The sequence below is a fragment of the Orycteropus afer genome, unplaced genomic scaffold (genome assembly GCF_000298275.1).
Source record: "Orycteropus afer afer isolate SDZICR_OR568_19922 unplaced genomic scaffold, OryAfe1.0 scaffold00027, whole genome shotgun sequence".
NCBI lineage: Eukaryota > Metazoa > Chordata > Mammalia > Tubulidentata > Orycteropodidae > Orycteropus > Orycteropus afer.
Genome location: NW_006921614.1, coordinates 16961388 through 16972299, shown reverse-complemented (window position 1 = coordinate 16972299; position 10912 = coordinate 16961388).

Here is a 10912-nt window from a genome sequence, read left to right as displayed (position 1 = left end):
GGCTGATTGCTCTTCTCTCTGGCTTCCTGGCTTTTAATCCCCTTTCTCCTGCTCTTCCCACCTGCTTCTTTGGGTGTCCCTGAGTTGTCTCTCCTCACCTGTAACCCTGGGGCTGACTGCTCTTCTGTTCAGTTTCCTGGCTTTTATCCCCTTTCCTGCTCTTCTGGCCTGCTACTCTCTGGCAAGAGGTGGTGGAAAAGCTCAGTATCTTCAGGCAAAACCAGGACAAGAGCTGATAGTGGAACAGACTGTTGTCAACTGCTCTAATGCAAGTTCAACTTGAGGTTAAAAACAATTAAAACAAGTCCAAGAGAGGTAAAATATGATCTTGAATATATCACTACTGAATTTAGAGACCATTTAAAAAATAGATTTGATGCATTGAACACCAATGACCAAAAACCAGAAGAATTGTGGGAGGATATAAAGAACATTATCCATGAAGAAAGCAAGAGATCACTAAAAAGATGAGAAAAGAAGAGAAGACCAAAATGGATGCCAGAAGAGACTCTGAAACTTGTCCTTGAGCAGAGAGTAGCTAAAGCAAGTGGAAGAAATGACAAGATAAAAGAGCTGAAGTGAAGATTTCAAAGAGCAGCTTGAGCAGACAAAGCCAATTACTATAATGAAATGTGCAAAGACCTAGAATTAGAAAACCAAAAGGGAAAGACACACTCAGCATTTTTCAAGCTGAAAGAATTGAAGAAAAAATTTAAGCCTCGACTTGCAATATTGAAAGATTCTATGGGTAAAATATTGAATGATGCATGAAAATCAAAAGAAGAAGACAGGAAAACACAGAGTCACTGTACCAAAAAGAACTAGTGGATTTTCATCCATATAAGGAGGTGGCATATGATCTAAAATCAACGATATTGAAGGAGGAAGTCAAAGCTGCAACTGAAGGAATTGACGAAGAACAAGGTTCTAGGAATTGATGGAATACCCATTGAGATATTCCAACTAATGGATGCTTCATTGAGGGCACTCACTCTGTTATGCCAAGAGATTTGGAAGACAGCTCCCTGGCCAACTGACTGGAAGAGATACATATTTGTACCCATTCCAAAGAAAGGTGATCCCACAGAATGTGGAAATTATAGAACAATATCATTAATATCGCACACAAGTAAGATCTTACTGAAGATAATTAAAAAATGGTTGCAGCAGTATATTGACAGAGAACTTCCAGAGGTGCAAGCTGGATTCAGAAGAGGATGTGGAACAAGGGATATCATAGCTGCTGTCAGATGGATTTTGGCTCAAGGCAAAGAATGCCAGAAAGATGTTTACTTGTGCTTTATTGACTACACAAAGGTATTTGATTTTGTGGATCATGACAAATTATGAGAAACATTGAGAAGAATGGGAATTCCTGAACATTTGATTGTAGTCATGAGGAACCTGTACCTTGACTAGGAGGCTGTCGTTTGAATGGAACAAGGAGACACTACATAGTTTAAAATCAAGAAGGGAGTGCATCAGGTTTGTATCCTTTCCCCATACTTATTCAATCTGTATGCTGGGCAAATAATCCGAAAAGCTGGACTATATGAAGAAAAATGTGGCATCAGTATTGGAGAAAGAATCATTAACAATCTGAAATATGCAGACAATACAACTTTGCTTGCTGAAAGTCAGGATGACTTGAGGCATTTACTGATGAAGATTGAAGAATACAGTCTACAGTATGGATTACATCTCAATATAAAGAAAACAGAAATCCTCACAACTGGACCAATAAGCAGCATCACAATAAATGGAGAAAAGATCGAGATTGTGAAAGAATTCATTTTGCTTGGTTCTACAATCTATGCCAGTGGAAGCAGCAGTGAAGACATTAGATGATGTGTAGCACTGGGAAGGTCAACTGTGAAGGAACTGTTTCAAGTGCTGAGGAGCAAGGAAGTCTCCTTAAGGACTATGGTACGCTGACACAAGCCATGATATTTCCAATCACCTCCTATGCATGTGAGAGCTGGACAATGAATAAGGAAGACTGAAGAAGAGGTGATGCTTTTGAGTTGTGGTGCTGGTGAAGAATGCTGAAAGTACCATGGACTGCTAAAAGAACTAACAAATCTGTCCTGAAGGAAGTGCAGCCAAAATGCTCCTTAGAAGCAAGAGTGGCCAGACGTCGTCTCACCTGCTTTGGTCATGTTGTCAGAAGGGACCATTCCCTGGAGAATTATGTCATGTTTGGTAAGGTGGAGGGTCCACGAAAGAGGGGAAGGCCTTCTATGAGATGGATTGACACGGCGGTTGCAATGATGGGCTCAAGTATAGCCGGGATCATGGAGCTTGCACAGGATCAGTCGGTGTTTTCATTTTGCTGTGCAAGGGGTCGCTATGAGTCAGAAACGACTTGATGGCACCTAACACAACACATAAACAACCACTAAGACAGTGCAAGAGCAAGTCAGTGTTTTGTTCTGTTATGCAAAAAGTGACCATGAGTTGGAGCCAACTTCAACAACAATGACAACATCCAGAATATATTAAAAAATCTCTTATAACTAAACAACAAAAAGACAAAACAAACAACCTAATTAAAGCATGGACAAAGAATTTGAATACACAGTTTTCTAAGTAAGGTAAAAATATCCAATTTTCACTTTTAAAATATGTCCAATATCATTAATCTTTAGGGAAATCCAAATCAAAACCACAATAAAATATGTACTAATCCACTCCCACTGTTGTTGTTGTGTGCCATCGAGTCAGACCTGACTCACAGCGACCCCTCCTTGGTTTTCCAAGGCAGTATCACTATGGAAGTAGATTGCCCAACCTTCCTTCCGAGGAGTGGCTGGTGGTCCACTCCCACTAAGATGGCAATAATTGTAATAAAAAAGAATGTAATAATTGTTGGCAGGGATGTGGAGAAATTAGAACATTTGTACATTGCTAGTGGGTATGTAAATGGTGCAATTACATTGGAAAACATTTTAGAGTTTCTTCAAATGGTTAAGCACAGAATTATCATGTTGTTGTTAGGTGTTATTGAGTTAATTGCAACTCACAGTGACACTATGTACAACAGAAGGAAACATTGCCCTGTCCTGCGCCATCCTCACAATCCTTGCTATGCTTGAGCCCATTGTTGCAAGCACTTGTGTCAATCCATCTTGTTGAACACCTTCCCCTTTCTCTGCGACCCTCTACTTTACCAAGCATGATATCTTTCTCCAAGGACTGGTCCCTTATGACAATATGACCAAAGTAGGTAAGATGAAGTCTGGCCCTTCTCGTTTCCAAGAAACATTCTTCCAGGACATATTTGTTAGTTCTTTTAACAGACCATGGTACTGTTAGCATTCTTATCCAACACCAAAATTCAAAAGCGTCAATTCTTTGGTCTTCCTTAGTGTCCAGGTTTCACATGCCTATAAGGGGATTGAAAATACCATGGCTTGGATTAGGCTCACTTTTCTTCAAAGTGACACATTTGTTCTTCAACACTTTGAAAAGATCTTTTGCAGCAGATGTTCCCAGTGCACTATGTCTGATTTCTTGACTGCTGCTTCCTTGAGTGTTGATTATGGATCCAAGTGAAATGAAATCTTTGACAACTTCAATCTTTTCTCCATTTATCATGATGTTGCTTATTGGTACAGTTGTGAAGATTATTGTTTTATTTATGTTGAGGTGAAATCTATACTTAAGACTTTAGTCCAGTCTTCTTCCCTTCCAGCAAGCAAGGTTGTGTCATCTGCCTATTGAAGGTTGTTAATTAGTCTTCCTCCGATCCTGATGCCATGTTCTTCATATAGTCCTAAGATTATTATACATAGTTCTCAGATTATTTTCTCAGCATAGAGATTGAATAAGTATGGTGAAAAATTGCAACTATGATGCACACCCTTCCTGATTTTAAACCATGCAGTATCCCCTTGTTTTGTTCTAATGACAGCCTCTTGGTCTATGTATACGTTCCTCATGAGCACAATTAAGTGATGTGTGATTCCCATTATTTGCAATGCTATCCATAATTTGTTATTATCCACAGTCAAATGCCTTTGCATACTCAGTAAAACACAGTAAGTATCTTTCTAGTGTTCTGTGTTTTCAGCTAAGATCCATCTGACATCAGCAGTGATATCCCTCATTATCTGTCCTCTTCTGAACCCAGCTTGCATTACTGGAAGTTCCCTGTCAACATATTGCTGCAACTGTTTTTGAATTTTCTTTGGCAAAATTTTACTTGCATGTGATATTAATGATATTGTTTGATAATTTCCACATTCTATTGGATCACCTTTCTTTATAATGAGCACTAATATCAATCGCTTCCAGCTGTTTGACAAGATAGCTTTCTTCCAAATTTCTTGGCATAGACAAGTAAGTGCCTCCAAGAGCTGCATCTGTTTGTTGAAACATCTCAATGGGTATTCACTCAATTCCTTGAGTCTTGTTTTTCACTCATTTCTTCAGTGTGGCTCAACTGTTTCCTTCAGTACCCTTGGTTCTTAATCATATACTAACTCCTGAAATGATTCAAAGTCTACCAATGGTTTTTGATACAGTAATTGTGTATTCCTTCCATCATCTTTTGATGCTTCCTACATCATTCAATATTCTGCCCATAGAATCCTTCAATATTGCAATTCAAAGCTTGATTTTTTTCTTCATTTCTTTCAGTTTGAAAAATGCTGAGCATGTTCTTCCCTTTTGTTTTTCTAATTCCAGGCCTTTGCACATTTCTCTATAATACTTTACTTTGTCTTCTTGAGCTGGTCTTTGAAATATTATGTTTAGCTCTTTTATCTTCCTTTTGCTTCAGCTGCTCTCTGTCCAAGAGCAAGTTTCAGAGTCTCCTCGACATCCATTTTGGTCATTGTTTCCTTTCTTGTCTTTTTAATGACCTTTTCCTTTCATCATGTACGATGTTCTTGATGACATCCCACAACTCATCTGATCTTCTGTCACTGGTGTTCAATGAATCAAATTTATTCTTGAGATGGCCTCTAAATTCAGGTGGGATATATTCAAGTTCACATTTTGGCTTTCATGGGCTTATTTATAATTTTTTCAGCTTCATGTTGAACTTGCATAAGAGCAAGGATGGTCTGTTCCACAGTCAGCTCCTGGCCCTATTTTTACTGATGATATTGAGCTTCTCCATCACCTCTTTCCACAGATGTAGTTGATTTTATTTCTGTGTATTCCACTTGTCAAGGTCCACATGTAAAGTCACCATTTATGTTGTTTAATAACTTGTTGGTCTTGCAAAATTGTATCATGTGATCTTCAGCCATATTTTCCAACTGCTGGTGCTTCCTCTTTGTTTTCAACTTTTATATACCAATCACCAGAAATAATCAATATATCTTGATTGCATGTTTGATCAATTTCAGATTGCAGAAGCTGGTAAAAATCTTCATTTCCTTCATCTTTTGTTTTGATGGTTGGTGTATAAATTTGAATAACAGTCATATTAAACTGGGCTTCCTAAAAGACATATGGATATTATCCTATCACTGAAAGCATGTACTTCAGGATAGATCTTGAAATGTTCTTTATGATGATGAGTGCAATGCCCTTCCTCTTCAGTTTGTCATTCCCAGCATAGTAGACCATAAAATTGTCTGATTCAAAATGGCCAATACTAATCCATTTCAGCTCACTAATCCCTAGGATACCAATCTGTATGTGTTCCATTTCATTTCTTGCTAACTTCAAATTTTCCTACATTCATACTTCATACATTCTCTATTCCGATTATTAATGAATGTTTGCAGCTGTTTCTTCCCAAGTTGAGTCATGCCCCATCAGCAAATGAAGGTCCCAGAAGCTTTACTACATCACATCATTAGGTCGACTCTGCTTTGTGGAGGTTGCTCTCCTCCCATTGTATTTTGAGTGTCTTACAACCTCATCACACACTATATCAGACAATGTTTCTGTGCTGTACATAAGGTTTTTCAGTAATATATCAGACAGTGTTTCACTGCTATTCATAAGGTTCTCAGTGGCCAATTCTTTCAGAAGTTGATGGCCTCATCCTTCTTCCCAGTCTTAGTCTGGAAGCTCTGCTGAAACCTGTCCACCATGGGTGACACTGCTCAGTTTAGTATGACAAACTGACAGATAGTGGTGGAGAATTACCACATGATCCAGTAATTCCATTCTTAGGTATGTATCCAAAAGAATTGAAAACTAGGACCCAGGAAAATACTTGAACAAGAATGTCATAGGAGTATTATTCACAATAGCCAAAAGATGATAGCAACTCAAATGTCCGTCAATGGATGATTGGATAAAACAAAGGAGTATATGCACACAATAGAATATTATCTGGCAATAAAAACTAATGAAATACTGATACAGACTACAACTTAGATGAACCTCAAATATGTTATGCAAAGCTAAAGAAGTCAGAAACAAAAGGTTGTATACTGTATAATTCAATTTATATGAAATTTCTAGAACAGATAAATCCATAGAGACAGAAAACAGATTTGTAGTTGCCAGGGTTGGGGAGAGGGAGGAATAGGTAGTACTGTTCTTTAATTTGATTTGCTCTTTGAATCATGAAAATACTTTGGAATTTGATATAAGTGGTTGCATAACACTGTGAATGTATTAAGTGTCACTAAATTGCACACTTTACTGTTGTTAATTTTACGTTATGTGAGCTTCACTTCTCTCTCTTTCAAACCCACCAGCCACTCCTCGGAAGGAAGGTTGGGCAATCCTACTTCCGTAGTGATACTGCCTCGGAAACCCAAGGAGGGGTCGCTATGAGTCGGGGCTGACTCGACGGCAAACAACAACAACAACAATATATATATATACACACATATATAACACACACACACACATATATATAAGCAATATGATGTGCTTTTCCAAGCCATTCTTATTTTCAATGTCAGCAATTATAAAGTAATTACAAAAAAAAAGTGATAGTAAAAGGGAGTTGTTTATGCTCTCATTGCTAGTGTCCATTTGGAAAAATATTTATGAAAACATTTTATCAATCCTTCTAGTCTTTATAAGGTTCAAAATGTTCTCAGAAACTTTGCCAGGGGAGCCCTCCATTTATTCTGGCTTGCATTAGCACCCCCTAATAGGTGCAGTAGTGCAGGTTCTGCACCATCAAGTCCACATTGTATTCCATGAGAATTCCTGATTAAAGTTGTCTGGAAGGGTAATTTTAGATTCTTCCTTGAATAAATATATCAGCCAGATTTGGCACTTTTTCAAAGCCAATTCCAATCCCGTCACAGTTTCACAGCTTCTGAACTAAACACTAAACTAAACTAAACCAAACCATATTTCTGGCAATTTGAAGAGAACAATAAGGTCCATTTTATGCCAAAGCCCACAAGCTAAAAAAGGAAATGGTAGTTGTTTGTAGTCACTGCACATCCTCATCTGGGAACTTCCAAAATTCAAGCTGGATTCAGAGAGGATGTGGAACAAGGGATATCATTGCTGATGTCAGATGGATCTTGGCTGAGCAAAGAATACCTGAAAGATGTTTACCTGTGTTTTATTGACTATGCAAAGACATTTGACTGTGTGGATTATAGCAAATTATGAATACAATTTTAAAGAATGGGAATTCCAGAACACTTATTTGTGCTCATGAGGAATCTGTACATAGAACAAGAGGCTGTTCAAACAAAGAAAGTGGATATTGCATGGTTTGAAATCAGAAAGGGTGTACATCATGTTTGTATCTTTCATCATACTTATTCCATCTGTATGCTGAGTAAATAATCTGGGAAGCTAAACTATATGAAGAAGAACACAGCATCAGGATTGGAGAAAGACTCATTAAGAACCTGTGATATGCAGATGAGACAACCTTGCTTGATGAAACTGAAGACTTGAAGCATGTACTGATGAAGATCAAAAACTAAAATCTTTGGTATTGATTACATCTCAATGTAAAGAAAAAAATCCGCACACCTGGACAAATAAGCAACATCCAACAAATGGAGAAAATATTGACATTGTCAGAGATTTCATTTTACTTGGATCCACTATCAACATCCATGGATGCAGCAGTCAAGAAATCAGACAACATATACATTGGGCAAATCTGTTGCAAAAGACCTCTTTAAAGTGTTAAGGAACAAAGATGCCACTTGAAGACTAAGGTGGGCCTAATCCAAGCCAAGATATTTCAATCACCTCATATACATGTAAAAGCTGAACAATGAATAAGGAGGACCGAATAGAATTGATGCTTTTGAATTGTGATGTTGGCAAAGAATACTAAAAAAATCATGGACTACCAGAAGAACGAAAAAATCTGTCCTGGAAGAAGTGAAGCTGGAATGCTCCTTAGAACTAAGAATGGCCAGATTTCACTTCATCTCACCCACTTTGGTCATGTTCTCAGAAGAGACCAGTCCCTGGAGAAGGATATGCTCAGTAAATGGGAGAGTCAGCAAAAAAGGGGAAGACCCTCAATGAGATGGATTGACACAGTGGCTGCAACAATGCATTCAAGCATAGCAAGAATTGTCAGGATGATGCAGGACAGCCAAGTGTTTCTTTCTGTTGTACATGGGGTCTCTATAAGTTGGAGCCAACTCGATGGCACCTAGCAACAACATAGTGTTATCATACTTGGGCAAACTTGTTTTAGGAAAACCTGTGTTAACATCAGTTATATTAAGCTCTAATTCTCAGAAGTTTTTGGTAAACTATCTTTTCTGGGACAAGTCCAACATTACTCCTGTTGCAGATAACACGTTTCTCCACAGAAAGTGGGGTTTCAATGGCTATATTCTCCCCTCTCCTCATGTATACTCATTCTAGTAATAATTATAGTTCTTCATAATTCACATTGAAGCTGCTGCCTGTGCTCTAGGAAAGGGTTTGTTGTGACTGTATTCTGGACTTTAGCATGTTTACTAATCATTTTTTTTGTGTGTGTTTACTATAACATGCCAAGTGTTGAGGATAACCTTCCCTCTGATTAGCATTAGTAGTATCCAGTGATTTTCATGTTCCCATCATTTACAAGTTTATTCATTTGCTGATAAATTGATTCATTATTTTCTATGACTTGTGGTCTTCCCACTTTTCTTTGAAATATAGCTGGAGAAACAATTTTGTCATTTGGTTACTTACAGTAATTTGCAACTGTTTGTGCCTATGAAAAATGTTACTGTTCAGGTAATTAGCTGAGTGATTTTCTTAATAATCCTCTCTACTTTCAACTATGTTCCATGACAAAAAAAAAAAAAAAAGAAGAATTCAAACCAACATTTATAAAAGTGAGATTAGCGGTTAAAATTACATAATAACTAATATATACTATCACTGTATATTATACTGTATCACCAGTGTATATTACACATACATGTAATTTTAATATAACTTTAAAATATGAATATTTCCAGTTATCACCTTTCTACTTTTGCACTTAGACTAATAAATCCCCAAAACATCCTCAGCTAGCAAGGTATAAAAATGCAATATTATCTTCCAATCATTATTACTTCACACAAAAATAGTATAAATGTGTCTTGCTAAGCATTGTTGAAGAGATTGCTGCCCCTTGGCACTAGATTTTTAGGAAAGGACATTGTTTAATTGTCTCTTTCAATTACCTTAATTTTAAGAAAATGCAAACATTGATTTTATTTTTTAAATTTTGTTGGAGATGAAGGTTCAGCATTAATGCATTAACTAAAATAGTTCTTTTCCTCCTGTTGCTTTCTTGTGAGTCCTCAAACAGCTGCCCTGAATTAGGTAAGTGATGTTATATCCACAGCAAAGCATTCTCAGGACCTGGGAACTAAAAGGAAATCTTTCTTGGCCCATTTTCATTTCACTGGGGTAAAGGATGCTCCATATACTCATTCATTTGGGTGTGTGTTAAGGCACAGTCATGTATTTTCTCTCATTCCACAAGGTTATATTACTCTGGCTGCCCAGGTAAGAAGGAGAGAAAAGTCAGGGTTAATCAAAAGCAAGCTCAAAGGGTGAAATAAGCACAAGTATCTGTTATTATCACTACTGCTGATGTATATAGTAACAGGGATGATTGTATCAGATGATCCCTTCTAGGCCAAGAGGGTGAGGAAGAGATAAAAAAGATGGAGGGTCTCTGGTTAGAAAAACCAAATGGTGAGACTGGTTAGAAAACACAAGATATCAACTCTGTTCTCCCTCCCTCAGTTCTTTCCATTTCTGGTACAGCACATCCTCAAGTGTGGTGTTCCACACATACAGATGTGTTGGTAGTGTCAGGTGCCATCGAGTCGTCTCCGACTCATAGTGACTGTATGTGCAGCAGAAGGAAACACTGTCTGGGCTTGTGGCAGCCTCACAATCCTTGCTATAACTGAGCCCATTGTTGCAGCCACTGTGTCTATCCATCTTGTTTAGGGCCTTCCCCTTCTTCGTTGACGCTTCACATTACCAAGCATGATATCCTTCTCCAGGGTATGGTTCCTTCTGACAACATGACCAAAATACGTGAGATGAAGTCTGGCCATTCTCGCTTCCAAGGAGAATTCTGCCTGCACTTCTTCCAAGACAGATTTATTAGTCCTTTTAGCAGACCATGGTACTCTTAGCATTCTTCTCCATAACCACAACTCAAAAGCATCAACAGTTCTCTGGTCTTCCTTATTCATTGTCAACCTCTCACATGCATAAGAGATTATTGAAAATACCATGGCTTGGGTTCGTTGCACCTTAGTTTTCAAGGAGACATCTTTGCATTTCATCACTTGAAAGAGATCTTTTGAAGCAGATTTGCCCAATGCAATACATTGTCTGATGTCTTATTATTATTATTATTTATATTATTATTGTGATTTGGGTGAAGATTTACAGAGCAAATTCACTTTCCATATAGCAGTTTATATATACTTTGTCTCATGTCATTGACCACAGTTTACCACAATGCAACATCTCCCCTCCCACTTCCTCCCCATAG